Source organism: Amia ocellicauda, chromosome 14, assembly GCF_036373705.1.
Source record: "Amia ocellicauda isolate fAmiCal2 chromosome 14, fAmiCal2.hap1, whole genome shotgun sequence".
NCBI lineage: Eukaryota > Metazoa > Chordata > Actinopteri > Amiiformes > Amiidae > Amia > Amia ocellicauda.
This window is the reverse complement of record NC_089863.1, coordinates 6,924,449-6,951,102: the sequence shown is the minus strand read 5'-3', so window position 1 is coordinate 6,951,102 and position 26,654 is coordinate 6,924,449. Positions and strand designations below refer to the sequence as shown.

Here is a 26,654-nt window from a genome sequence, read left to right as displayed (position 1 = left end):
TCTCATTTTTATTACATTCATCATTCGCTTCTCTCTATTCAATATGGTTGTGTATTTTGGTTGGCATTATATTGCCTTTTATTTTGTGTTTTGATTTGCTTTCACCTCATTGTCTCATTTCTTATTCCCAACTTTTATTATTAAGCTTGCCCGTGTGCCTTATTATCATTTGTTTTCGTTTGAGGGAATCAGCGACGCACAACGCCCCTGGGTCCACCTGCACTCCATCAGCAAGCGTTCCTCGGGTACTTGGGCCATAAGTAATGAACGTCAGGTGTGCGTCTGTGTGTTTCTGCTCCCAGGTTGCGTGCGCCGCTTGTCCATCCACGACCCCGGTCTTGACCCTGCATCTACGAAACACTGCATTAAGATCCTGTGGGGCCACATTCACAACTGTATACAGACCACTGTGTGTTTTTGGTTCATTTGGATGCCGCCTGGGAGTCTTGCTGAAACCTAGCAAAGTCGTCAACCAGGTCGTTGAAGACGGGCAAAAACATGGCTGCTGGCAGCGGTGGGATTTGAACCCACGCCTCCGAAGAGACTGGAGCCTTAATCCAGCACCTTAGACCGCTCGGCCACGCTACCCGGGGAAAGGCCCTGTCTTACTGCTTTGTATGTCTGGATGTATGTAAGCATGCATGCACGCATGCATGTATGTATGAAGTTATTGTCATGATGATTTCAATGATCAAATCCTATGCATTTAATCTAGTTTCGTCAAAAGACGTCGATTCAGGTGAAGTCTTGTGTCTGCGTGCAAACAGACTACGAGTCCACTGCGCAGTATGTGCGGGTCACAATACAATCCTTTCGAGCCCGTACAGATTGGGATGTTTTCATGCTTAATGTACTCGGTACATCTTCAACAGCAGCAAAGGTCAACAGCGCTGTTGAAAATGTTGATACGCAGAAGCGTCCACCACATGAGACGACTGAAGCAGGTGTGACCGTAGACATCGTGCTGTGTGTGGTAACATGGCCGAGTGGTCTAAGGCGCTTCGTTTAAGCTCCAGTCTCTTTGGAGGCGTGGGTTAGAATCCCACCGTTGCCAACTTCCTTTAGCCATTAAAGTCATGGTGCTTTCCTAGTTGCACCTCGTCGTTCCATTTCACACGTTACTTTTCTTGAAATGTACTTTGCATGTCAACGGGGAGCGCTCTCTGCAGACGAGGTGGCCGAGTGGTTAAGGCGATGGACTGCTAATCCATTGTGCTGTGCACGCGTGGGTTCGAATCCCATCCTCGTCGGATCACGGCAGCCTTTTACAGAAGAGCAATGATGCTGCCTCAATAAAGTGTTCATCTCTTTCCATTACGTTGCAATCCTGTTCCGTCCTGTCTCAAAATGTTGTCATTACCCTCGAGTGCAATAGCCGGGGTGGCGGTGTGCATGGTGGGAGATGGCCTGCGAGGGTGCAGGGCGTGTCTGCTTGCTTTGGGTCTTGGGTGGGGGCTGGTGTGGCTGAAATGCCAGCGCTGAATTTTTGGTCCTGGGGCGAGGTATATGAGAAAAGGCCCCACTATCAAGATTTCAAGTGACCACACCACCCTCAATCAATTCCCCGCAAAGCCCAAGTTACTGGTGGGCACTTCAGCAGCCAAAGAGCCACACCTTGCTGCAATTAGAAGATGGAATGAAACGAAAGCAATGACATTAAGATCTACACCTCCATAAAACAAGAGGCAAAGCTCTCACCCTTGGGGAAGGTGCACGTACAGCCCAGATAGCATCAGGAATGTAAAGTTCATGTTTCGGACGGTGTTAATGAGCCCTTCTAATCTCTCATTTTTATTACATTCATCATTCGCTTCTCTCTATTCAATATGGTTGTGTATTTTGGTTGGCATTATATTGCCTTTTATTTTGTGTTTTGATTTGCTTTCACCTCATTGTCTCATTTCTTATTCCCAACTTTTATTATTAAGCTTGCACGTGTGCCTTATTATCATTTGTTTTCGTTTGAGGGAATCAGCGCCGCACAACGCCCCTGGGTCCACCTGCACTCCATCAGCAAGCGTTCCTCGGGTATTTGGGCCATAAGTAATGAACGTCTGTGTGTTTCTGCTCCCAGGTTGCGTGCGCGGATTGTCCATCCACGACCCCGGTCTTGACCCTGCATCTACGAAACACTGCATTAAGATCCTGTGGGGCCACATTCACAACTGTATACAGACCACTGTGTGTTTTTGGTTCATTTGGATGCCGCCTGGGAGTCTTGCTGAAACCTAGCAAAGTCGTCAACCAGGTCGTTGAAGACGGGCAAAAACATGGCTGCTGGCAGCGGTGGGATTTGAACCCACACCTCCGAAGAGACTGGAGCCTTAATCCAGCGCCTTAGACCGCTCGGCCACGCTACCCGGGGAAAGGCACTGTCTTACCGCTTTGTATGTCTGGATGTATGTAAGCATGCATGCACGCATGCATGTATGTATGAAGTTATTGTCATGATGATTTCAATGATCAAATCCTATGCATTTAATCTAGTTTCGTCAAAAGACGTCGATTCAGGTGAAGTCTTGTGTCTGCGTGCAAACAGACTTCGAGTCCACTGCGCAGTATGTGCGGGTCACAATACAATCCTTTCGAGCCCGTACAGATTGGGATGTTTTCATGCTTAATGTACTCGGTGCATCTTCAACAGCAGCAAAGGTCAACAGCGCTGTTGAAAATGTTGATACGCAGAAGCGTCCACCACGTGAGACGACTGAAGCAGGTGTGACCGTAGACATAGTGCTGTGTGTGGTAACGTGGCCGAGTGGTCTAAGGCGCTTCGTTTAAGCTCCAGTCTCTTTGGAGGCGTGGGTTAGAATCCCACCGTTGCCAACTTCCTTTAGCCATTAAAGTCATGGTGCTTTCCTAGTTGCACCTCGTCGTTCCATTTCACACATTACTTTTCTTGAAATGTACTTTGCATGTCAACGGGGAGCGCACACTGCAGACGAGGTGGCCGAGTGGTTAAGGCGATGGACTGCTAATCCATTGTGCTGTGCACGCGTGGGTTCGAATCCCATCCTCGTCGGATCACGGCAGCCTTTTACAGAAGAGCAATGATGCTGCCTCAATAAAGTGTTCATCTCTTTCCATTACGTTGCAATCCTGTTCCGTCCTGTCTCAAAATGTTGTCATTACCCTCGAGTGCAATAGCCGGGGTGGCGGTGTGCATGGTGGGAGGTGGCCTGCGAGGGTGCAGGGCGTGTCTGCTTGCTTTGGGTCTTGGGTGGGGGCTGGTGTGGCTGAAATGCCAGCGCTGAATTTTTGGTCCTGGGGCGAGGTATATGAGAAAAGGCCCCACTATCAAGATTTCAAGTGACCACACCACCCTCAATCAATTCCCCGCAAAGCCCAAGTTACTGGTGGGCACTTCAGCAGCCAAAGAGCCACACCTTGGTGCAATTAGAACATGGAATGAAACGAAAGCAATGACATTAAGATCTACACCTCCATAAAACAAGAGGCAAAGCTCTCACCCTTGGGGAAGGTGCACGTACAGCCCAGATAGCATCAGGAATGTAAAGTTCATGTTTCGGACAGTGTTAATGAGCTCTTCTAATCTCTCATTTTTATTACATTCATCATTCGCTTCTCTCTATTCAATATGGTTGTGTATTTTGGTTGGCATTATATTGCCTTTTATTTTGTGTTTTGATTTGCTTTCACCTCATTGTCTCATTTCTTATTCCCAACTTTTATTATTAAGCTTGCCCGTGTGCCTTATTATCATTTGTTTTCGTTTGAGAGAATCAGCGCCGCACAACGCCCCTGGGTCCACCTGCACTCCATCAGCAAGCGTTCCTCGGGGAAGGGCCCTGTCTTACCGCTTTGTATGTCTGGATGTATGTAAGCATGCATGCACGCATGCATGTATGTATGAAGTTATTGTCATGATGATTTCAATGATCAAATCCTATGCATTTAATCTAGTTTCGTCAAAAGACGTCGATTCAGGTGAAGTCTTGTGTCTGCGTGCAAACAGACTACGAGTCCACTGCGCAGTATGTGCGGGTCACAATACAATCCTTTCGAGCCCGTACAGATTGGGATGTTTTCATGCTTAATGTACTCGGTGCATCTTCAACAGCAGCAAAGGTCAACAGCGCTGTTGAAAATGTTGATACGCAGAAGCGTCCACCACATGAGACGACTGAAGCAGGTGTGACCGTAGACATCGTGCTGTGTGTGGTAACGTGGCCGAGTGGTCTAAGGCGCTTCATTTAAGCTCCAGTCTCTTTGGAGGCATGGGTTAGAATCCCACCGTTGCCAACTTCCTTTAGCCATTAAAGTCATGGTGCTTTCCTAGTTGCACCTCGTCGTTCCATTTCACACGTTACTTTTCTTGAAATGTACTTTGCATGTCAACGGGGAGCGCTCTCGGCAGACGAGGTGGCCGAGTGGTTAAGGCGATGGACTGCTAATCCATTGTGCTGTGCACGCATAGGTTCGAATCCCATCCTCGTCGGATCACGGCAGCCTCTTACAGAAGAGCAATGATGCTGCCTCAATAAAGTGTTCATCTCTTTCCATTACGTTGCAATCCTGTTCCGTCCTGTCTCAAAATGTTGTCATTACCCTCGAGTGCAATAGCTGGGGTGGCGGTGTGCATGGTGGGAGATGGCCTGCGAGGGTGCAGGGCGTGTCTGCTTGCTTTGGGTCTTGGGTGGGGGCTGGTGTGGCTGAAATGCCAGCGCTGAATTTTTGGTCCTGGGGCGAGGTATATGAGAAAAGGCCCCACTATCAAGATTTCAAGTGACCACACCACCCTCAATCAATTCCCCGCAAAGCCCAAGTTACTGGTGGGCACTTCAGCAGCCAAAGAGCCACACCTTGGTGCAATTAGAACATGGAATGAAACGAAAGCAATGACATTAAGATCTACACCTCCATAAAACAAGAGGCAAAGCTCTCACCCTTGGGGAAGGTGCACGTACAGCCCAGATAGCATCAGGAATGTAAAGTTCATGTTTCGGACGGTGTTAATGAGCTCTTCTAATCTCTCATTTTTATTACATTCATCATTCGCTTCTCTCTATTCAATATGGTTGTGTATTTTGGTTGGCATTATATTGCCTTTTATTTTGTGTTTTGATTTGCTTTCACCTCATTGTCTCATTTCTTATTCCCAACTTTTATTATTAAGCTTGCCCGTGTGCCTTATTATCATTTGTTTTCGTTTGAGGGAATCAGCGACGCACAAAGCCCCTGGGTCCACCCTCGCTGTTGAAAATGTTGATACGAAGAATCGTCCACCACATGAGACGACTGAAGCAGGTGTGACCGTAGACATCGTGCTGTGTGTGGTAACGTGGCCGAGTGGTCTAAGGCGCTTCGTTTAAGCTCCAGTCTCTTTGAAGTCGTGGGTTAGAATCCCACCATTGCCAACTTCCTTTAGCCATTAAAGTCATGGTGCTTTCCTAGTTGCACCTCGTCGTTCCATTTCACACGTTACTTTTCTTGAAATGTACTTTGCATGTCAACGGGGAGCGCTCTCTGCAGACGAGGTGGCCGAGTGGTTAAGGCGATGGACTGCTAATCCATTGTGCTGTGCACGCGTGGGTTCGAATCCCATCCTCGTCGGATCACGGCAGCCTTTTACAGAAGAGCAATGATGCTGCCTCAATAAAGTGTTCATCTCTTTCCATTACGTTGCAATCCTGTTCCGTCCTGTCTCAAAATGTTGTCATTACCCTCGAGTGCAATAGCCGGGGTGGCGGTGTGCATGGTGGGAGATGGCCTGCGAGGGTGCAGGGCGTGTCTGCTTGCTTTGGGTCTTGGGTGGGGGCTGGTGTGGCTGAAATGCCAGCGCTGAATTTTTGGTCCTGGGGCGAGGTATATGAGAAAAGGCCCCACTATCAAGATTTCAAGTGACCACACCACCCTCAATCAATTCCCCGCAAAGCCCAAGTTACTGGTGGGCACTTCAGCAGCCAAAGAGCCACACCTTGGTGCAATTAGAACATGGAATGAAACGAAAGCAATGACATTAAGATCTACACCTCCATAAAACAAGAGGCAAAGCTCTCACCCTTGGGGAAGGTGCACGTACAGCCCAGATAGCATCAGGAATGTAAAGTTCATGTTTCGGACGGTGTTAATGAGCTCTTCTAATCTCTCATTTTTATTACATTCATCATTCGCTTCTCTCTATTCAATATGGTTGTGTATTTTGGTTGGCATTATATTGCCTTTTATTTTGTGTTTTGATTTGCTTTCACCTCATTGTCTCATTTCTTATTCCCAACTTTTATTATTAAGCTTGCCCGTGTGCCTTATTATCATTTGTTTTCGTTTGAGGGAATCAGCGACGCACAACGCCCCTGGGTCCACCTGCACTCCATCAGCAAGCGTTCCTCGGGTACTTGGGCCATAAGTAATGAACGTCAGGTGTGCGTCTGTGTGTTTCTGCTCCCAGGTTGCGTGCGCCGCTTGTCCATCCACGACCCCGGTCTTGACCCTGCATCTACGAAACACTGCATTAAGATCCTGTGGGGCCACATTCACAACTGTATACAGACCACTGTGTGTTTTTGGTTCATTTGGATGCCGCCTGGGAGTCTTGCTGAAACCTAGCAAAGTCGTCAACCAGGTCGTTGAAGACGGGCAAAAACATGGCTGCTGGCAGCGGTGGGATTTGAACCCACGCCTCGGAAGAGACTGGAGCCTTAATCCAGCACCTTAGACCGCTCGGCCACGCTACCCGGGGAAAGGCCCTGTCTTACCGCTTTGTATGTCTGGATGTATGTAAGCATGCATGCACGCATGCATGTATGTATGAAGTTATTGTCATGATGATTTCAATGATCAAATCCTATGCATTTAATCTAGTTTCGTCAAACGACGTCGATTCAGGTGAAGTCTTGTGTCTGCGTGCAAACAGACTACGAGTCCACTGCGCAGTATGTGCGGGTCACAATACAATCCTTTCGAGCCCGTACAGATTGGGATGTTTTCATGCTTAATGTACTCGGTGCATCTTCAACAGCAGCAAAGGTCAACAGCGCTGTTGAAAATGTTGATACGCAGAAGCGTCCACCACGTGAGACGACTGAAGCAGGTGTGACCGTAGACATCGTGCTGTGTGTGGTAATGTGGCCGAGTGGTCTAAGGCGCTTCGTTTAAGCTCTAGTCTCTTTGGAGGCGTGGGTTAGAATCCCACCGTTGCCAACTTCCTTTAGCCATTAAAGTCATGGTGCTTTCCTAGTTGCACCTCGTCGTTCCATTTCACACGTTACTTTTCTTGAAATGTACTTTGCATGTCAACGGGGAGAGCTCTCTGCAGACGAGGTGGCCGAGTGGTTAAGGCGATGGACTGCTAATCCATTGTGCTGTGCACGCGTGGGTTCGAATCCCATCCTCGTCGGATCACGGCAGCCTTTTACAGAAGAGCAATGATGCTGCCTCAATAAAGTGTTCATCTCTTTCCATTACGTTGCAATCCTGTTCCGTCCTGTCTCAAAATGTTGTCATTACCCTCAAGTGCAATAGCCGGGGTGGCGGTGTGCATGGTGGGAGATGGCCTGCGAGGGTGCAGGGTGTGTCTGCTTGCTTTGGGTCTTGGGTGGGGGCTGGTGTGGCTGAAATGCCAGCGCTGAATTTTTGGTCCTGGGGCGAGGTATATGAGAAAAGGCCCCACTATCAAGATTTCAAGTGACCACACCACCCTCAATCAATTCCCCGCAAAGCCCAAGTTACTGGTGGGCACTTCAGCAGCCAAAGAGCCACACCTTGGTGCAATTAGAAGATGGAATAAAACGAAAGCAATGACATTAAGATCTACACCTCCATAAAACAAGAGGCAAAGCTCTCACCCTTGGGGAAGGTGCACGTACAGCCCAGATAGCATCAGGAATGTAAAGTTCATGTTTCGGACGGTGTTAATGAGCTCTTCTAATCTCTCATTTTTATTACATTCATCATTCGCTTCTCTCTATTCAATATGGTTGTGTATTTTGGTTGGCATTATATTGCCTTTTATTTTGTGTTTTGATTTGCTTTCACCTCATTGTCTCATTTCTTATTCCCAACTTTTATTATTAAGCTTGCCCGTGTGCCTTATTATCATTTGTTTTCGTTTGAGGGAATCAGCGCCGCACAACGCCCCTGGGTCCACCTGCACTCCATCAGCAAGCGTTCCTCGGGTACTTGGGCCATAAGTAATGAACGTCAGGTGTGCGTCTGTGTGTTTCTGTTCCCAGGTTGCGTGCGCCGCTTGTCCATCCACGACCCCGGTCTTGACCCTGCATCTACGAAACACTGCATTAAGATCATGTGGGGCCACATTCACAACTGTATACAGACCACTGTGTGTTTTTGGTTCATTTGGATGCCGCCTGGGAGTCTTGCTGAAACCTAGCAAAGTCGTCAACCAGGTCGTTGAAGACGGGCAAAAACATGGCTGCTGGCAGCGGTGGTATTTGAACCCACGCCTCCGACGAGACTGGAGCCTTAATCCAGCGCCTTAGACCGCTCGGCCACGCTACCGGTGAAAGGCCCTGTCTTACCGCTTTGTATGTCTGGATGTATGTAAGCATGCATGCACGCATGCATGTATGTATGAAGTTATTGTCATGATGATTTCAATGATCAAATCCTATGCATTTAATCTAGTTTCGTCAAAAGACGTCGATTCAGGTGAAGTCTTGTGTCTGCGTGCAAACAGACTACGAGTCCACTGCGCAGTATGTGCGGGTCACAATACAATCCTTTCGAGCCCGTACAGATTGGGATGTTTTCATGCTTAATGTACTCGGTGCATCTTCAACAGCAGCAAAGGTCAACAGCGCTGTTGAAAATGTTGATACGCAGAAGCGTCCACCACATGAGACGACTGAAGCAGGTGTGACCGTAGACATCGTGCTGTGTGTGGTAACGTGGCCGAGTGGTCTAAGGCGCTTCATTTAAGCTCCAGTCTCTTTGGAGGCGTGGGTTAGAATCCCACCGTTGCCAACTTCCTTTAGCCATTAAAGTCATGGTGCTTTCCTAGTTGCACCTCGTCGTTCCATTTCACACGTTACTTTTCTTGAAATGTACTTTGCATGTCAACGGGGAGCGCTCTCGGCAGACGAGGTGGCCGAGTGGTTAAGGCGATGGACTGCTAATCCATTGTGCTGTGCACGCGTGGGTTCGAATCCCATCCTCGTCGGATCACGGCAGCCTCTTACAGAAGAGCAATGATGCTGCCTCAATAAAGTGTTCATCTCTTTCCATTACGTTGCAATCCTGTTCCGTCCTGTCTCAAAATGTTGTCATTACCCTCGAGTGCAATAGCCGGGGTGGCGGTGTGCATGGTGGGAGATGGCCTGTGAGGGTGCAGGGCGTGTCTGCTTGCTTTTGGGTCTTGGGTGGGGGCTGGTGTGGCTGAAATGCCAGCGCTGAATTTTTGGTCCTGGGGCGAGGTATATGAGAAAAGGCCCCACTATCAAGATTTCAAGTGACCACACCACCCTCAATCAATTCCCCGCAAAGCCCAAGTTACTGGTGGGCACTTCAGCAGCCAAAGAGCCACACCTTGGTGCAATTAGAACATGGAATGAAACGAAAGCAATGACATTAAGATCTACACCTCCATAAAACAAGAGGCAAAGCTCTCACCCTTGGGGAAGGTGCACGTACAGCCCAGATAGCATCAGGAATGTAAAGTTCATGTTTCGGACGGTGTTAATGAGCTCTTCTAATCTCTCATTTTTATTACATTCATCATTCGCTTCTCTCTATTCAATATGGTTGTGTATATTGGTTGGCATTATATTGCCTTTTTTTTTGTGTTTTGATTTGCTTTCACCTCATTGTCTCATTTCTTATTCCCAACTGTTATTATTAAGCTTGCACGTGTGCCTTATTATCATTTGTTTTCGTTTGAGGGAATCAGCGCCGCACAACGCCCCTGGGTCCACCTGCACTCCATCAGCAAGCGTTCCTCGGGTACTTGGGCAATAAGTAATGAACGTCTGTGTGTTTCTGCTCCCAGGTTGCGTGCGCCGCTTGTCCATCCACGACCCCGGTCTTGACCCTGCATCTACGAAACACTGCATTAAGATCCTGTGGGGCCACATTCACAACTGTATACAGACCACTGTGTGTTTTTGGTTCATTTGGATGCCGCCTGGGAGTCTTGCTGAAACCTAGAAAAGTCGTCAACCAGGTCGTTGAAGACGGGCAAAAACATGGCTGCTGGCAGCGGTGGGATTTGAACCCACGCCTCCGAAGAGACTGGAGCCTTAATCCAGCACCTTAGACCGCTCGGCCACGCTACCCGGGGAAGGGCCCTGTCTTACCGCTTTGTATGTCTGGATGTATGTAAGCATGCATGCACGCATGCATGTATGTATGAAGTTATTGTCATGATGATTTCAATGATCAAATCCTATGCATTTAATCTAGTTTCGTCAAAAGACGTCGATTCAGGTGAAGTCTTGTGTCTGCGTGCAAACAGACTTCGAGTCCACTGCGCAGTATGTGCGGGTCACAATACAATCCTTTCGAGCCCGTACAGATTGGGATGTTTTCATGCTTAATGTACTCGGTGCATCTTCAACAGCAGCAAAGGTCAACAGCGCTGTTGAAAATGTTGATACGCAGAAGCGTCCACCACATGAGACGACTGAAGCAGGTGTGACCGTAGACATCGTGCTGTGTGTGGTAACATGGCCGAGTGGTCTAAGGCGCTTCGTTTAAGCTCCAGTCTCTTTGGAGGCGTGGGTTAGAATCCCACCGTTGCCAACTTCCTTTAGCCATTAAAGTCATGGTGCTTTCCTAGTTGCACCTCGTCGTTCCATTTCACACGTTACTTTTCTTGAAATGTACTTTGCATGTCAACGGGGAGTGCTCTCGGCAGACGAGGTGGCCGAGTGGTTAAGGCGATGGACTGCTAATCCATTGTGCTGTGCACGCGTGGGTTCGAATCCCATCCTCGTCGGATCACGGCAGCCTTTTACAGAAGAGCAATGATGCTGCCTCAATAAAGTGTTCATCTCTTTCCATTACGTTGCAATCCTGTTCCGTCCTGTCTCAAAATGTTGTCATTACCCTCGAGTGCAATAGCCGGGGTGGCGGTGTGCATGGTGGGAGATGGCCTGCGAGGGTGCAGGGCGTGTCTGCTTGCTTTTGGTCTTGGGTGGGGGCTGGTGTGGCTGAAATGCCAGCGCTGAATTTTTGGTCCTGGGGCGAGGTATATGAGAAAAGGCCCCACTATCAAGATTTCAAGTGACCACACCACCCTCAATCAATTCCCCGCAAAGCCCAAGTTACTGGTGGGCACTTCAGCAGCCAAAGAGCCACACCTTGGTGCAATTAGAACATGGAATGAAACGAAAGCAATGACATTAAGATCTACACCTCCATAAAACAAGAGGCAAAGCTCTCACCCTTGGGGAAGGTGCACGTACAGCCCAGATAGCATCAGGAATGTAAAGTTCATGTTTCGGACGGTGTTAATGAGCTCTTCTAATCTCTCATTTTTATTACATTCATCATTCGCTTCTCTCTATTCAATATGGTTGTGTATTTTGGTTGGCATTATATTGCCTTTTATTTTGTGTTTTGATTTGCTTTCACCTCATTGTCTCATTTCTTATTCCCAACTTTTATTATTAAGCTTGCACGTATGCCTTATTATCATTTGTTTTCGTTTGAGGGAATCAGCGCCGCACAACGCCCCTGGGTCCACCTGCACTCCATCAGCAAGCGTTCCTCGGGTACTTGGGCCATAAGTAATGAACGTCAGGTGTGCGTCTGTGTGTTTCTGCTCCCAGGTTGCGTGCGCCGCTTTTCCATCCACGACCCCGGTCTTGACCCTGCATCTACGAAACACTGCATTAAGATCCTGTGGGGCCACATTCACAACTGTATACAGACCACTGTGTGTTTTTGGTTCATTTGGATGCCACCTGGGAGTCTTGCTGAAACCTAGCAAAGTCGTCAACCAGGTCGTTGAAGACGGGCAAAAACATGGCTGCTGGCAGCGGTGGGATTTGAACCCACGCCTCCGAATAGACTGGAGCCTTAATCCAGCACCTTAGACCGCTCGGCCACGCTACCCGGGGAAAGGCCCTGTCTTACCGCTTTGTATGTCTGGATGTATGTAAGCATGCATGCACGCATGCATGTATGTATGAAGTTATTGTCATGATGATTTCAATGATCAAATCCTATGCATTTAATCTAGTTTCGTCAAAAGACGTCGATTCAGGTGAAGTCTTGTGTCTGCGTGCAAACAGACTACGAGTCCACTGCGCAGTATGTGCGGGTCACAATACAATCCTTTCGAGCCCGTACAGATTGGGATGTTTTCATGCTTAATGTACTCGGTGCATCTTCAACAGCAGCAAAGGTCAACAGCGCTGTTGAAAATGTTGATACGCAGAAGCGTCCACCACGTGAGACGACTGAAACAGGTGTGACCGTAGACATCGTGCTGTGTCTGGTAACGAGGCCGAGTGGTCTAAGGCGCTTCGTTTAAGCTCCAGTCTCTTTGGAGGCGTGGGTTAGAATCCCACCGTTGCCAACTTCCTTTAGCCATTAAAGTCATGGTGCTTTCCTAGTTGCACCTCGTCGTTCCATTTCACACGTTACTTTTCTTGAAATGTACTTTGCATGTCAACGGGGAGCGCTCTCGGCAGACGAGGTGGCCGAGTGGTTAAGGCGATGGACTGCTAATCCATTGTGCTGTGCACGCGTGGGTTCGAATCCCATCCTCGTCGGATCACGGCAGCCTCTTACAGAAGAGCAATGATGCTGCCTCAATAAAGTGTTCATCTCTTTCCATTATGTTGCAATCCTGTTCCGTCCTGTCTCAAAATGTTGTCATTACCCTCGAGTGCAATAGCCGGGGTGGCGGTGTGCATGGTGGGAGATGGCCTGCGAGGGTGCAGGGCGTGTCTGCTTGCTTTGGGTCTTGGGTGGGGGCTGGTGTGGCTGAAATGCCAGCGCTGAATTTTTGGTCCTGGGGCGAGGTATATGAGAAAAGGCCCCACTATCAAGATTTCAAGTGACCACACCACCCTCAATCAATTCCCCGCAAAGCCCAAGTTACTGGTGGGCACTTCAGCAGCCAAAGAGCCACACCTTGGTGCAATTAGAAGATGGAATGAAACGAAAGCAATGACATTAAGATCTACACCTCCATAAAACAAGAGGCAAAGCTCTCACCCTTGGGGAAGGTGCACGTACAGCCCAGATAGCATCAGGAATGTAAAGTTCATGTTTCGGACGGTGTTAATGAGCTCTTCTAATCTCTCATTTTTATTACATTCATCATTCGCTTCTCTCTATTCAATATGGTTGTGTATTTTGGTTGGCATTATATTGCCTTTTATTTTGTGTTTTGATTTGCTTTCACCTCATTGTCTCATTTCTTATTCCCAACTGTTATTATTAAGCTTGCACGTGTGCCTTATTATCATTTGTTTTCGTTTGAGGGAATCAGCGCCGCACAACGCCCCTGGGTCCACCTGCACTCCATCAGCAAGCGTTCCTCGGGTACTTGGGCCATAAGTAATGAACGTCAGGTGTGCGTCTGTGTGTTTCTGCTCCCAGGTTGCGTGCGCCGCTTTTCCATCCACGACCCCGGTCTTGACCCTGCATCTACGAAACACTGCATTAAGATCCTGTGGGGCCACATTCACAACTGTATACAGACCACTGTGTGTTTTTGGTTCATTTGGATGCCGCCTGGGAGTCTTGCTGAAACCTAGCAAAGTCGTCAACCAGGTCGTTGAAGTCGGGCAAAAACATGGCTGCTGGCAGCGGTGGGATTTGAACCCACGCCTCTGAAGAGACTGGAGCCTTAATCCAGCACCTTAGACCGCTCAGCCACGCTACCCGGGGAAAGGCCCTGTCTTACCGCTTTGTATGTCTGGATGTATGTAAGCATGCATGCACGCATGCATGTATGTATGAAGTTATTGTCATGATGATTTCAATGATCAAATCCTATGCATTTAATCTAGTTTCGTCAAAAGACGTCGATTCAGGTGAAGTCTTGTGTCTGCGTGAAAACAGACTACGAGTCCACTGCGCAGTATGTGCGGGTCACAATACAATCCTTTCGAGCCGTACAGATTGGGATGTTTTCATGCTTAATGTACTCGGTGCATCTTCAACAGCAGCAAAGGTCAACAGCGCTGTTGAAAATGTTGATACGCAGAAGCGTCCACCACGTGAGACGACTGAAACAGGTGTGACCGTAGACATCGTGCTGTGTCTGGTAACGAGGCCGAGTGGTCTAAGGCGCTTCGTTTAAGCTCCAGTCTCTTTGGAGGCGTGGGTTAGAATCCCACCGTTGCCAACTTCCTTTAGCCATTAAAGTCATGGTGCTTTCCTAGTTGCACCTCGTCGTTCCATTTCATACGTTACTTTTCTTGAAATGTACTTTGCATGTCAACGGGGAGCGCTCTCGGCAGACGAGGTGGCCGAGTGGTTAAGGCGATGGACTGCTAATCCATTGTGCTGTGCACGCGTGGGTTCGAATCCCATCCTCGTCGGATCACGGCAGCCTTTTACAGAAGAGCAATGATGCTGCCTCAATAAAGTGTTCATCTCTTTCCATTACGTTGCAATCCTGTTCCGTCCTGTCTCAAAATGTTGTCATTACCCTCGAGTGCAATAGCCGGGGTGGCGGTGTGCATGGTGGGAGATGGCCTGCGAGGGTGCAGGTCGTGTCTGCTTGCTTTGGGTCTTGGGTGGGGGCTGGTGTGGCTGAAATGCCAGCGCTGAATTTTTGGTCCTGGGGCGAGGTATATGAGAAAAGGCCCCACTATCAAGATTTCAAGTGACCACACCACCCCCAATCAATTCCCCGCAAAGCCCAAGTTACTGGTGGGCACTTCAGCAGCCAAAGAGCCACACCTTGGTGCAATTAGAACATGGAATGAAACGAAAGCAATGACATTAAGATCTACACCTCCATAAAACAAGAGGCAAAGCTCTCACCCTTGGGGAAGGTGCACGTACAGCCCAGATAGCATCAGGAATGTAAAGTTCATGTTTCGGACGGTGTTAATGAGCTCTTCTAATCTCTCATTTTTATTACATTCATCATTCGCTTCTCTCTATTCAATATGGTTGTGTATTTTGGTTGGCATTATATTGCCTTTTATTTTGTGTTTTGATTTGCTTTCACCTCATTGTCTCATTTCTTATTCCCAACTTTTATTATTAAGCTTGCACGTGTGCCTTATTATCATTTGTTTTCGTTTGAGGGAATCAGCGCCGCACAACGCCCCTGGGTCCACCTGCACTCCATCAGCAAGCGTTCCTCGGGTACTTGGGCCATAAGTAATGAACGTCAGGTGTGCGTCTGTGTGTTTCTGCTCCCAGGTTGCGTGCGCCGCTTTTCCATCCACGACCCCGGTCTTGACCCTGCATCTACGAAACACTGCATTAAGATCCTGTGGGGCCACATTCACAACTGTATACAGACCACTGTGTGTTTTTGGTTCATTTGGATGCCGCCTGGGAGTCTTGCTGAAACCTGGCAAAGTGGTCAACCAGGTCGTTGAAGACGGGCAAAAACATGGCTGCTGGCAGCGGTGGGATTTGAACCCGTGCCTCCGAAGAGACTGGAGCCTTAATCCAGCGCCTTAGACCGCTCGGCCACGCTACCCGGGGAAAGGACCTGTCTTACCGCTTTGTATGTCTGGATGTATGTAAGCATGCATGCACGCATGCATGTATGTATGAAGTTATTGTCATGATGATTTCAATGATCAAATCCTATGCATTTAATCTAGTTTCGTCAAAAGACGTCGATTCAGGTGAAGTCTTGTGTCTGCGTGCAAACAGACTACGAGTCCACTGCGCAGTATGTGCGGGTCACAATACAATCCTTTCGAGCCCGTACAGATTGGGATGTTTTCATGCTTAATGTACTCGGTGCATCTTCAACAGCAGCAAAGGTCAACAGCGCTGTTGAAAATGTTGATACGCAGAAGCGTCCACCACGTGAGACGACTGAAGCAGGTGTGACCGTAGACATCGTGCTGTGTGTGGTAATGTGGCCGAGTGGTCTAAGGCGCTTCGTTTAAGCTCCAGTCTCTTTGGAGGCGTGGGTTAGAATCCCACCGTTGCCAACTTCCTTTAGCCATTAAAGTCATGGTGCTTTCCTAGTTGCACCTCGTCGTTCCATTTCACACGTTACTTTTCTTGAAATGTACTTTGCATGTCAACGGGGAGAGCTCTCTGCAGACGAGGTGGCCGAGTGGTTAAGGCGATGGACTGCTAATCCATTGTGCTGTGCACGCGTGGGTTCGAATCCCATCCTCGTCGGATCACGGCAGCCTTTTACAGAAGAGCAATGATGCTGCCTCAATAAAGTGTTCATCTCTTTCCATTACGTTGCAATCCTGTTCCGTCCTGTCTCAAAATGTTGTCATTACCCTCAAGTGCAATAGCCGGGGTGGCGGTGTGCATGGTGGGAGATGGCCTGCGAGGGTGCAGGGCGTGTCTGCTTGCTTTGGGTCTTGGGTGGGGGCTGGTGTGGCTGAAATGCCAGCGCTGAATTTTTGGTCCTGGGGCGAGGTATGTGAGAAAAGGCCCCACTATCAAGATTTCAAGTGACCACACCACCCTCAATCAATTCCCCGCAAAGCCCAAGTTACTGGTGGGCACTTCAGCAGCCAAAGAGCCACACCTTGGTGCAATTAGAAGATGGAATGAAACGAAAGCAATGACATTAAGATCTACACCTCCATAAAACAAGAGGCAAAGCTCTCACCCTTGGGGAAGGTGCACGTACACCCCAGATAGCATCAGGAATGTAAAGTTCATGTTTCGGACGGTGTTAATGAGCTCTTCTAATCTCTCATTTTTATTACATTCATCATTCGCTTCTCTCTATTCAATATGGTTGTGTATTTTGGTTGGCATTATATTGCCTTTTATTTTGTGTTTTGATTTGCTTTCACCTCATTGTCTCATTTCTTATTCCCAACTGTTATTATTAAGCCTGCACGTGTGCCTTATTATCATTTGTTTTCGTTTGAGGGAATCAGCGCCGCACAACGCCCCTGGGTCCACCTGCACTCCATCAGCAAGCGTTCCTCGGGTACTTGGGCCATAAGTAATGAACGTCAGGTGTGCGTCTGTGTGTTTCTGCTCCCAGGTTGCGTGCGCCGCTTGTCCATCCACGACCCCGGTCTTGACCCTGCATCTACGAAACACTGCATTAAGATCCTGTGGGGCCACATTCACAACTGTATACAGACCACTGTGTGTTTTTGGTTCATTTGGATGCCGCCTGGGAGTCTTGCTGAAACCTAGCAAAGTCGTCAACCAGGTCGTTGAAGACGGGCAAAAACATGGCTGCTGGCAGCGGTGGGATTTGAACCCACGCCTCCGAAGAGACTGGAGCCTTAATCCAGCACCTTAGACCGCTCGGCCACGCTACCCGGGGAAAGGCCCTGTCTTACCGCTTTGTATGTCTGGATGTATGTAAGCATGCATGCACGCATGCATGTATGTATGAAGTTATTGTCATGATGATTTCAATGATCAAATCCTATGCATTTAATCTAGTTTCGTCAAAAGACGTCGATTCAGGTGAAGTCTTGTGTCTGCGTGCAAACAGACTACGAGTCCACTGCGCAGTATGTGCGGGTCACAATACAATCCTTTCGAGCCCGTACAGATTGGGATGTTTTCATGCTTAATGTACTCGGTGCATCTTCAACAGCAGCAAAGGTCAACAGCGCTGTTGAAAATGTTGATACGCAGAAGCGTCCACCACATGAGACGACTGAAGCAGGTGTGACCGTAGACATGGTGCTGTGTGTGGTAACATGGCCGAGTGGTCTAAGGCGCTTCGTTTAAGCTCCAGTCTCTTTGGAGGCGTGGGTTAGAATCCCACCGTTGCCAACTTCCTTTAGCCATTAAAGTCATGGTGCTTTCCTAGTTGCACCTCGTCGTTCCATTTCACACGTTACTTTTCTTGAAATGTACTTTGCATGTCAACGGGGAGCGCTCTCGGCAGACGAGGTGGCCGAGTGGTTAAGGCGATGGACTGCTAATCCATTGTGCTGTGCACGCGTGGGTTCGAATCCCATCCTCGTCGGATCACGGCAGCCTCTTACAGAAGAGCAATGATGCTGCCTCAATAAAGTGTTCATCTCTTTCCATTATGTTGCAATCCTGTTCCGTCCTGTCTCAAAATGTTGTCATTACCCTCGAGTGCAATAGCCGGGGTGGCGGTGTGCATGGTGGGAGATGGCCTGCGAGGGTGCAGGGCGTGTCTGCTTGCTTTGGGTCTTGGGTGGGGGCTGGTGTGGCTGAAATGCCAGCGCTGAATTTTTGGTCCTGGGGCGAGGTATATGAGAAAAGGCCCCACTATCAAGATTTCAAGTGACCACACCACCCTCAATCAATTCCCCGCAAAGCCCAAGTTACTGGTGGGCACTTCAGCAGCCAAAGAGCCACACCTTGGTGCAATTAGAAGATGGAATGAAACGAAAGCAATGACATTAAGATCTACACCTCCATAAAACAAGAGGCAAAGCTCTCACCCTTGGGGAAGGTGCACGTACAGCCCAGATAGCATCAGGAATGTAAAGTTCATGTTTCGGACGGTGTTAATGAGCTCTTCTAATCTCTCATTTTTATTACATTCATCATTCGCTTCTCTCTATTCAATATGGTTGTGTATTTTGGTTGGCATTATATTGCCTTTTATTTTGTGTTTTGATTTGCTTTCACCTCATTGTCTCATTTCTTATTCCCAACTGTTATTATTAAGCTTGCACGTGTGCCTTATTATCATTTGTTTTCGTTTGAGGGAATCAGCGCCGCACAACGCCCCTGGGTCCACCTGCACTCCATCAGCAAGCGTTCCTCGGGTACTTGGGCCATAAGTAATGAACGTCAGGTGTGCGTCTGTGTGTTTCTGCTCCCAGGTTGCGTGCGCCGCTTTTCCATCCACGACCCCGGTCTTGACCCTGCATCTACGAAACACTGCATTAAGATCCTGTGGGGCCACATTCACAACTGTATACAGACCACTGTGTGTTTTTGGTTCATTTGGATGCCGCCTGGGAGTCTTGCTGAAACCTAGCAAAGTCGTCAACCAGGTCGTTGAAGTCGGGCAAAAACATGGCTGCTGGCAGCGGTGGGATTTGAACCCACGCCTCTGAAGAGACTGGAGCCTTAATCCAGCACCTTAGACCGCTCAGCCACGCTACCCGGGGAAAGGCCCTGTCTTACCGCTTTGTATGTCTGGATGTATGTAAGCATGCATGCACGCATGCATGTATGTATGAAGTTATTGTCATGATGATTTCAATGATCAAATCCTATGCATTTAATCTAGTTTCGTCAAAAGACGTCGATTCAGGTGAAGTCTTGTGTCTGCGTGAAAACAGACTACGAGTCCACTGCGCAGTATGTGCGGGTCACAATACAATCCTTTCGAGCCGTACAGATTGGGATGTTTTCATGCTTAATGTACTCGGTGCATCTTCAACAGCAGCAAAGGTCAACAGCGCTGTTGAAAATGTTGATACGCAGAAGCGTCCACCACGTGAGACGACTGAAACAGGTGTGACCGTAGACATCGTGCTGTGTCTGGTAACGAGGCCGAGTGGTCTAAGGCGCTTCGTTTAAGCTCCAGTCTCTTTGGAGGCGTGGGTTAGAATCCCACCGTTGCCAACTTCCTTTAGCCATTAAAGTCATGGTGCTTTCCTAGTTGCACCTCGTCGTTCCATTTCACACGTTACTTTTCTTGAAATGTACTTTGCATGTCAACGGGGAGCGCTCTCGGCAGACGAGGTGGCCGAGTGGTTAAGGCGATGGACTGCTAATCCATTGTGCTGTGCACGCGTGGGTTTGAATCACATCCTTGTCGGATCACGGCAGCCTCTTACAGAAGAGCAATGATGCTGCCTCAATAAAGTGTTCATCTCTTTCCATTACGTTGCAATCCTGTTCCGTCCTGTCTCAAAATGTTGTCATTACCCTCGAGTGCAATAGCCGGGGTGGTGGTGTGCATGGTGGGAGATGGCCTGCGAGGGTGCAGGGTGTGTCTGCTTGCTTTGGGTCTTGGGTGGGGGCTGGTGTGGCTGAAATGCCAGCGCTGAATTTTTGGTCCTGGGGCGAGGTATATGAGAAAAGGCCCCACTATCAAGATTTCAAGTGACCACACCACCCTCAATCAATTCCCCGCAAAGCCCAAGTTACTGGTGGGCACTTCAGCAGCCAAAGAGCCACACCTTGGTGCAATTAGAAGATGGAATGAAACGAAAGCAATGACATTAAGATCTACACCTCCATAAAACAAGAGGCAAAGCTCTCACCCTTGGGGAAGGTGCACGTACAGCCCAGATAGCATCAGGAATGTAAAGTTCATGTTTCGGACGGTGTTAATGAGCTCTTCTAATCTCTCATTTTTATTACATTCATCATTCGCTTCTCTCTATTCAATATGGTTGTGTATTTTGGTTGGCATTATATTGCCTTTTATTTTGTGTTTTGATTTGCTTTCACCTCATTGTCTCATTTCTTATTCCCAACTTTTATTATTAAGCTTGCCCGTGTGCCTTATTATCATTTGTTTTCGTTTGAGGGAATCAGCGCCGCACAACGCCCCTGGGTCCACCTGCACTCCATCAGCAAGCGTTCCTCGGGTACTTGGGCCATAAGTAATGAACGTCAGGTGTGCGTCTGTGTGTTTCTGCTCCCAGGTTGCGTGCGCCGCTTTTCCATCCACGACCCCGGTCTTGACCGTGCATCTACGAAACACTGCATTAAGATCCTGTGGGGCCACATTCACAACTGTATACAGACCACTGTGTGTTTTTGGTTCATTTGGATGCCGCCTGGGAGTCTTGCTGAAACCTAGCAAAGTCGTCAACCAGGTCGTTGAAGACGGGCAAAAACATGGCTGCTGGCAGCGGTTGGATTTGAACCCACGCCTCCGAAGAGAATGGAGCCTTAATCCAGCGCCTTAGACCGCTCGGCCACGCTACCCGGGGAAAGGCCCTGTCTTACCGCTTTGTATGTCTGGATGTATGTAAGCATGCATGCACGCATGCATGTATGTATGAAGTTATTGTCATGATGATTTCAATGATCAAATCCTATGCATTTAATCTAGTTTCGTCAAAAGACGTCGATTCAGGTGAAGTCTTGTGTCTGCGTGCAAACAGACTACGAGTCCACTGCGCAGTATGTGCGGGTCACAATACAATCCTTTCGAGCCCGTACAGATTGGGATGTTTTCATGCTTAATGTACTCGGTACATCTTCAACAGCAGCAAAGGTCAACAGCGCTGTTGAAAATGTTGATACGCAGAAGCGTCCACCACATGAGACGACTGAAGCAGGTGTGACCGTAGACATCGTGCTGTGTGTGGTAACATGGCCGAGTGGTCTAAGGCGCTTCGTTTAAGCTCCAGTCTCTTTGGAGGCATGGGTTAGAATCCCACCGTTGCCAACTTCCTTTAGCCATTAAAGTCATGGTGCTTTTCTAGTTGCACCTCGTCGTTCCATTTCACACGTTACTTTTCTTGAAATGTACTTTGCATGTCAACGGGGAGCACTCTCTGCAGACGAGGTGGCCGAGTGGTTAAGGCGATGGACTGCTAATCCATTGTGCTGTGCACGCGTGGGTTCGAATCCCATCCTCGTCGGATCACGGCAGCCTTTTACAGAAGAGCAATGATGCTGCCTCAATAAAGTGTTCATCTCTTTCCATTACGTTGCAATCCTGTTCCGTCCTGTCTCAAAATGTTGTCATTACCCTCGAGTGCAATAGCCGTGGTGGCGGTGTGCATGGTGGGAGATGGCCTGCGAGGGTGCAGGGCGTGTCTGCTTGCTTTGGGTCTTGGGTGGGGGCTGGTGTGGCTGAAATGCCAGCGCTGAATTTTTGGTCCTGGGTCGAGGTATATGAGAAAAGGCCCCACTATCAAGATTTCAAGTGACCACACCACCCTCAATCAATTCCCCGCAAAGCCCAAGTTACTGGTGGGCACTTCAGCAGCCAAAGAGCCACACCTTGGTGCAATTAGAAGATGGAATGAAACGAAAGCAATGACATTAAGATCTACACCTCCATAAAACAAGAGGCAAAGCTCTCACCCTTGGGGAAGGTGCACGTACAGCCCAGATAGCATCAGGAATGTAAAGTTCATGTTTCGGACGGTGTTAATGAGCTCTTCTAATCTCTCATTTTTATTACATTCATCATTCGCTTCTCTCTATTCAATATGGTTGTGTATTTTGGTTGGCATTATATTGCCTTTTATTTTGTGTTTTGATTTGCTTTCACCTCATTGTCTCATTTCTTATTCCCAACTTTTATTATTAAGCTTGCACGTGTGCCTTATTATCATTTGTTTTCGTTTGAGGGAATCAGCGCCGCACAACGCCCCTGGGTCCACCTGCACTCCATCAGCAAGCGTTCCTCGGGTACTTGGGCCATAAGTAATGAACGTCAGGTGTGCGTCTGTGTGTTTCTGCTCCCAGGTTGCGTGCGCCGCTTTTCCATCCACGACCCCGGTCTTGACCCTGCATCTACGAAACACTGCATTAAGATCCTGTGGGGCCACATTCACAACTGTATACAGACCACTGTGTGTTTTTGGTTCATTTGGATGCCGCCTGGGAGTCTTGCTGAAACCTAGCAAAGTCGTCATCCAGGTCGTTGAAGACGGGCAAAAACATGGCTGCTGGCAGCAGTGGGATTTGAACCCACGCCTCCGAAGAGACTGGAGCCTTAATCCAGCGCCTTAGACCGCTCGGCCACGCTACCCGGGGAAAGGCCCTGTCTTACCGCTTTGTATGTCTGGATGTATGTAAGCATGCATGCACGCATGCATGTATGTATGAAGTTATTGTCATGATGATTTCAATGATCAAATCCTATGCATTTAATCTAGTTTCGTCAAAAGACGTCGATTCAGGTGAAGTCTTGTGTCTGCGTGCAAACAGACTACGAGTCCACTTCGCAGTATGTGCGGGTCACAATACAATCCTTTCGAGCCCGTACAGATTGGGATGTTTTCATGCTTAATGTACTCGGTGCATCTTCAACAGCAGCAAAGGTCAACAGCGCTGGTTGTGTATTGTGGTTGGCATTATATTGCCTTTTATTTTGTGTTTTGATTTGCTTTCACCTCATTGTCTCATTTCTTATTCCCAACTTTTATTATTAAGCTTGCCCGTGTGCCTTATTATCATTTGTTTTCGTTTGGGGGAATCAGCGACGCACAACGCCCCTGGGTCCACCTGCACTCCATCAGCAAGCGTTCCTCGGGTACTTGGGCCATAAGAAATGAACGTCAGGTGTGCGTCTGTGTGTTTCTGCTCCCAGGTTGCGTGCGCCGCTTGTCCATCCACGACCCCGGTCTTGACCCTGCATCTACGAAACACTGCATTAAGATCCTGTGGGGCCACATTCAAAACTGTATACAGACCACTGTGTGTTTTTGGTTCATTTGGATGCCGCCTGGGAGTCTTGCTGAAACCTAGCAAAGTCGTCAACCAGGTCGTTGAAGACGGGCAAAAACATGGCTGCTGGCAGCGGTGGGATTTGAACCCACGCCTCCGAAGAGACTGGAGCCTTAATCCAGCGCCTTAGACCGCTCGGCCACGCTACCCGGGGAAAGGCCCTGTCTTACCGCTTTGTATGTCTGGATGTATGTAAGCATGCATGCACGCATGCATGTATGTATGAGGTTATTGTCATGATGATTTCAATGATCAAATCCTATGCATTTAATCTAGTTTCGTCAAAAGACGTCGATTCAGGTGAAGTCTTGTGTCTGCGTGCAAACAGACTACGAGTCCACTGCGCAGTATGTGCGGGTCACAATACAATCCTTTCGAGCCCGTACAGATTGGGATGTTTTCATGCTTAATGTACTCGGTGCATCTTCAACAGCAGCAAAGGTCAACAGCGCTGTTGAAAATGTTGATACGCAGAAGCGTCCACCACGTGAGACGACTGAAGCAGGTGTGACCGTAGACATCGTACTGTGTGTGGTAACGTGGCCGAGTGGTCTAAGGCGCTTCGTTTAAGCTCCAGTCTCTTTGGAGGCGTGGGTTAGAATCCCACCGTTACCAACTTCCTTTAGCCATTAAAGTCATGGTGCTTTCCTAGTTGCACCTCGTCGTTCCATTTCACACGTTACTTTTCTTGAAATGTACTTTGCATGTCAACGGGGAGCACTCTCTGCAGACGAGGTGGCCGAGTGGTTAAGGCGATGGACTGCTAATCCATTGTGCTGTGCACGCGTGGGTTCGAATCCCATCCTCGTCGGATCACGGCAGCCTTTTACAGAAGAGCAATGATGCTGCCTCAATAAAGTGTTCATCTCTTTCCATTACGTTGCAATCCTGTTCCGTCCTGTCTCAAAATGTTGTCATTACCCTCGAGTGCAATAGCCGTGGTGGCGGTGTGCATGGTGGGAGATGGCCTGCGAGGGTGCAGGGCGTGTCTGCTTGCTTTGGGTCTTGGGTGGGGGCTGGTGTGGCTGAAATGCCAGCGCTGAATTTTTGGTCCTGGGTCGAGGTATATGAGAAAAGGCCCCACTATCAAGATTTCAAGTGACCACACCACCCTCAATCAATTCCCCGCAAAGCCCAAGTTACTGGTGGGCACTTCAGCAGCCAAAGAGCCACACCTTGGTGCAATTAGAAGATGGAATGAAACGAAAGCAATGACATTAAGATCTACACCTCCATAAAACAAGAGGCAAAGCTCTCACCCTTGGGGAAGGTGCACGTACAGCCCAGATAGCATCAGGAATGTAAAGTTCATGTTTCGGACGGTGTTAATGAGCTCTTCTAATCTCTCATTTTTATTACATTCATCATTCGCTTCTCTCTATTCAATATGGTTGTGTATTTTGGTTGGCATTATATTGCCTTTTATTTTGTGTTTTGATTTGCTTTCACCTCATTGTCTCATTTCTTATTCCCAACTTTTATTATTAAGCTTGCACGTGTGCCTTATTATCATTTGTTTTCGTTTGAGGGAATCAGCGCCGCACAACGCCCCTGGGTCCACCTGCACTCCATCAGCAAGCGTTCCTCGGGTACTTGGGCCATAAGTAATGAACGTCAGGTGTGCGTCTGTGTGTTTCTGCTCCCAGGTTGCGTGCGCCGCTTTTCCATCCACGACCCCGGTCTTGACCCTGCATCTACGAAACACTGCATTAAGATCCTGTGGGGCCACATTCACAACTGTATACAGACCACTGTGTGTTTTTGGTTCATTTGGATGCCGCCTGGGAGTCTTGCTGAAACCTAGCAAAGTCGTCATCCAGGTCGTTGAAGACGGGCAAAAACATGGCTGCTGGCAGCAGTGGGATTTGAACCCACGCCTCCGAAGAGACTGGAGCCTTAATCCAGCGCCTTAGACCGCTCGGCCACGCTACCCGGGGAAATGCCCTGTCTTACCGCTTTGTATGTCTGGATGTATGTAAGCATGCATGCACGCATGCATGTATGTATGAAGTTATTGTCATGATGATTTCAATGATCAAATCCTATGCATTTAATCTAGTTTCGTCAAAAGACGTCGATTCAGGTGAAGTCTTGTGTCTGCGTGCAAACAGACTACGAGTCCACTTCGCAGTATGTGCGGGTCACAATACAATCCTTTCGAGCCCGTACAGATTGGGATGTTTTCATGCTTAATGTACTCGGTGCATCTTCAACAGCAGCAAAGGTCAACAGCGCTGGTTGTGTATTGTGGTTGGCATTATATTGCCTTTTATTTTGTGTTTTGATTTGCTTTCACCTCATTGTCTCATTTCTTATTCCCAACTTTTATTATTAAGCTTGCCCGTGTGCCTTATTATCATTTGTTTTCGTTTGGGGGAATCAGCGACGCACAACGCCCCTGGGTCCACCTGCACTCCATCAGCAAGCGTTCCTCGGGTACTTGGGCCATAAGAAATGAACGTCAGGTGTGCGTCTGTGTGTTTCTGCTCCCAGGTTGCGTGCGCCGCTTGTCCATCCACGACCCCGGTCTTGACCCTGCATCTACGAAACACTGCATTAAGATCCTGTGGGGCCACATTCACAACTGTATACAGACCACTGTGTGTTTTTGGTTCATTTGGATGCCGCCTGGGAGTCTTGCTGAAACCTAGCAAAGTCGTCAACCAGGTCGTTGAAGACGGGCAAAAACATGGCTGCTGGCAGCGGTGGGATTTGAACCCACGCCTCCGAAGAGACTGGAGCCTTAATCCAGCGCCTTAGACCGCTCGGCCACGCTAACCGGGGAAAGGCCCTGTCTTACCGCTTTGTATGTCTGGATGTATGTAAGCATGCATGCACGCATGCATGTATGTATGAAGTTATTGTCATGATGATTTCAATGATCAAATCCTATGCATTTAATCTAGTTTCGTCAAAAGACGTCGATTCAGGTGAAGTCTTGTGTCTGCGTGCAAACAGACTACGAGTCCACTTCGCAGTATGTGCGGGTCACAATACAATCCTTTCGAGCCCGTACAGATTGGGATGTTTTCATGCTTAATGTACTCGGTGCATCTTCAACAGCAGCAAAGGTCAACAGCGCTGGTTGTGTATTGTGGTTGGCATTATATTGCCTTTTATTTTGTGTTTTGATTTGCTTTCACCTCATTGTCTCATTTCTTATTCCCAACTTTTATTATTAAGCTTGCCCGTGTGCCTTATTATCATTTGTTTTCGTTTGGGGGAAT

General features: G+C 48.3%; 29 non-coding genes across 29 annotated transcripts; 14 read left to right on the top strand and 15 right to left on the bottom strand.

Annotated features, from left to right (window-relative positions):
• Positions 1-506: 506 nt before the first annotated feature.
• Positions 507-588, bottom strand: trnal-aag (transfer RNA leucine (anticodon AAG)). Its single transcript has one exon. It is a non-coding gene; the product is annotated as a tRNA-Leu (tRNA).
• Positions 589-1,168: 580 nt separating this feature from the next.
• Positions 1,169-1,250, top strand: trnas-gcu (transfer RNA serine (anticodon GCU)). Its single transcript has one exon. It is a non-coding gene; the product is annotated as a tRNA-Ser (tRNA).
• Positions 1,251-2,278: 1,028 nt separating this feature from the next.
• trnal-aag (transfer RNA leucine (anticodon AAG)) lies at positions 2,279-2,360 on the bottom strand. Its single transcript has one exon. It is a non-coding gene; the product is annotated as a tRNA-Leu (tRNA).
• Positions 2,361-2,940: 580 nt separating this feature from the next.
• On the top strand, positions 2,941-3,022 carry trnas-gcu (transfer RNA serine (anticodon GCU)). Its single transcript has one exon. It is a non-coding gene; the product is annotated as a tRNA-Ser (tRNA).
• A 1,355-nt stretch (positions 3,023-4,377) lies between these two features.
• trnas-gcu (transfer RNA serine (anticodon GCU)) lies at positions 4,378-4,459 on the top strand. The gene has a single exon. It is a non-coding gene; the product is annotated as a tRNA-Ser (tRNA).
• Positions 4,460-5,492: 1,033 nt separating this feature from the next.
• trnas-gcu (transfer RNA serine (anticodon GCU)) lies at positions 5,493-5,574 on the top strand. Its single transcript has one exon. It is a non-coding gene; the product is annotated as a tRNA-Ser (tRNA).
• A 1,039-nt stretch (positions 5,575-6,613) lies between these two features.
• On the bottom strand, positions 6,614-6,695 carry trnal-aag (transfer RNA leucine (anticodon AAG)). The gene has a single exon. It is a non-coding gene; the product is annotated as a tRNA-Leu (tRNA).
• A 580-nt stretch (positions 6,696-7,275) lies between these two features.
• On the top strand, positions 7,276-7,357 carry trnas-gcu (transfer RNA serine (anticodon GCU)). Its single transcript has one exon. It is a non-coding gene; the product is annotated as a tRNA-Ser (tRNA).
• A 1,039-nt stretch (positions 7,358-8,396) lies between these two features.
• On the bottom strand, positions 8,397-8,478 carry trnal-aag (transfer RNA leucine (anticodon AAG)). Its single transcript has one exon. It is a non-coding gene; the product is annotated as a tRNA-Leu (tRNA).
• A 579-nt stretch (positions 8,479-9,057) lies between these two features.
• trnas-gcu (transfer RNA serine (anticodon GCU)) lies at positions 9,058-9,139 on the top strand. The gene has a single exon. It is a non-coding gene; the product is annotated as a tRNA-Ser (tRNA).
• Positions 9,140-10,168: 1,029 nt separating this feature from the next.
• On the bottom strand, positions 10,169-10,250 carry trnal-aag (transfer RNA leucine (anticodon AAG)). Its single transcript has one exon. It is a non-coding gene; the product is annotated as a tRNA-Leu (tRNA).
• A 580-nt stretch (positions 10,251-10,830) lies between these two features.
• On the top strand, positions 10,831-10,912 carry trnas-gcu (transfer RNA serine (anticodon GCU)). The gene has a single exon. It is a non-coding gene; the product is annotated as a tRNA-Ser (tRNA).
• Positions 10,913-11,951: 1,039 nt separating this feature from the next.
• trnal-aag (transfer RNA leucine (anticodon AAG)) lies at positions 11,952-12,033 on the bottom strand. Its single transcript has one exon. It is a non-coding gene; the product is annotated as a tRNA-Leu (tRNA).
• Positions 12,034-12,613: 580 nt separating this feature from the next.
• On the top strand, positions 12,614-12,695 carry trnas-gcu (transfer RNA serine (anticodon GCU)). Its single transcript has one exon. It is a non-coding gene; the product is annotated as a tRNA-Ser (tRNA).
• Positions 12,696-13,734: 1,039 nt separating this feature from the next.
• On the bottom strand, positions 13,735-13,816 carry trnal-aag (transfer RNA leucine (anticodon AAG)). The gene has a single exon. It is a non-coding gene; the product is annotated as a tRNA-Leu (tRNA).
• A 579-nt stretch (positions 13,817-14,395) lies between these two features.
• Positions 14,396-14,477, top strand: trnas-gcu (transfer RNA serine (anticodon GCU)). The gene has a single exon. It is a non-coding gene; the product is annotated as a tRNA-Ser (tRNA).
• Positions 14,478-15,516: 1,039 nt separating this feature from the next.
• trnal-aag (transfer RNA leucine (anticodon AAG)) lies at positions 15,517-15,598 on the bottom strand. The gene has a single exon. It is a non-coding gene; the product is annotated as a tRNA-Leu (tRNA).
• Positions 15,599-16,178: 580 nt separating this feature from the next.
• Positions 16,179-16,260, top strand: trnas-gcu (transfer RNA serine (anticodon GCU)). Its single transcript has one exon. It is a non-coding gene; the product is annotated as a tRNA-Ser (tRNA).
• Positions 16,261-17,299: 1,039 nt separating this feature from the next.
• On the bottom strand, positions 17,300-17,381 carry trnal-aag (transfer RNA leucine (anticodon AAG)). The gene has a single exon. It is a non-coding gene; the product is annotated as a tRNA-Leu (tRNA).
• A 580-nt stretch (positions 17,382-17,961) lies between these two features.
• Positions 17,962-18,043, top strand: trnas-gcu (transfer RNA serine (anticodon GCU)). Its single transcript has one exon. It is a non-coding gene; the product is annotated as a tRNA-Ser (tRNA).
• A 1,039-nt stretch (positions 18,044-19,082) lies between these two features.
• On the bottom strand, positions 19,083-19,164 carry trnal-aag (transfer RNA leucine (anticodon AAG)). Its single transcript has one exon. It is a non-coding gene; the product is annotated as a tRNA-Leu (tRNA).
• A 579-nt stretch (positions 19,165-19,743) lies between these two features.
• On the top strand, positions 19,744-19,825 carry trnas-gcu (transfer RNA serine (anticodon GCU)). The gene has a single exon. It is a non-coding gene; the product is annotated as a tRNA-Ser (tRNA).
• A 1,039-nt stretch (positions 19,826-20,864) lies between these two features.
• On the bottom strand, positions 20,865-20,946 carry trnal-aag (transfer RNA leucine (anticodon AAG)). Its single transcript has one exon. It is a non-coding gene; the product is annotated as a tRNA-Leu (tRNA).
• Positions 20,947-21,526: 580 nt separating this feature from the next.
• trnas-gcu (transfer RNA serine (anticodon GCU)) lies at positions 21,527-21,608 on the top strand. Its single transcript has one exon. It is a non-coding gene; the product is annotated as a tRNA-Ser (tRNA).
• A 1,039-nt stretch (positions 21,609-22,647) lies between these two features.
• On the bottom strand, positions 22,648-22,729 carry trnal-aag (transfer RNA leucine (anticodon AAG)). The gene has a single exon. It is a non-coding gene; the product is annotated as a tRNA-Leu (tRNA).
• Positions 22,730-23,494: 765 nt separating this feature from the next.
• trnal-aag (transfer RNA leucine (anticodon AAG)) lies at positions 23,495-23,576 on the bottom strand. Its single transcript has one exon. It is a non-coding gene; the product is annotated as a tRNA-Leu (tRNA).
• Positions 23,577-24,156: 580 nt separating this feature from the next.
• Positions 24,157-24,238, top strand: trnas-gcu (transfer RNA serine (anticodon GCU)). Its single transcript has one exon. It is a non-coding gene; the product is annotated as a tRNA-Ser (tRNA).
• Positions 24,239-25,277: 1,039 nt separating this feature from the next.
• On the bottom strand, positions 25,278-25,359 carry trnal-aag (transfer RNA leucine (anticodon AAG)). The gene has a single exon. It is a non-coding gene; the product is annotated as a tRNA-Leu (tRNA).
• Positions 25,360-26,124: 765 nt separating this feature from the next.
• trnal-aag (transfer RNA leucine (anticodon AAG)) lies at positions 26,125-26,207 on the bottom strand. The gene has a single exon. It is a non-coding gene; the product is annotated as a tRNA-Leu (tRNA).
• Between the last annotated feature and the right edge of the window lie 447 nt (positions 26,208-26,654).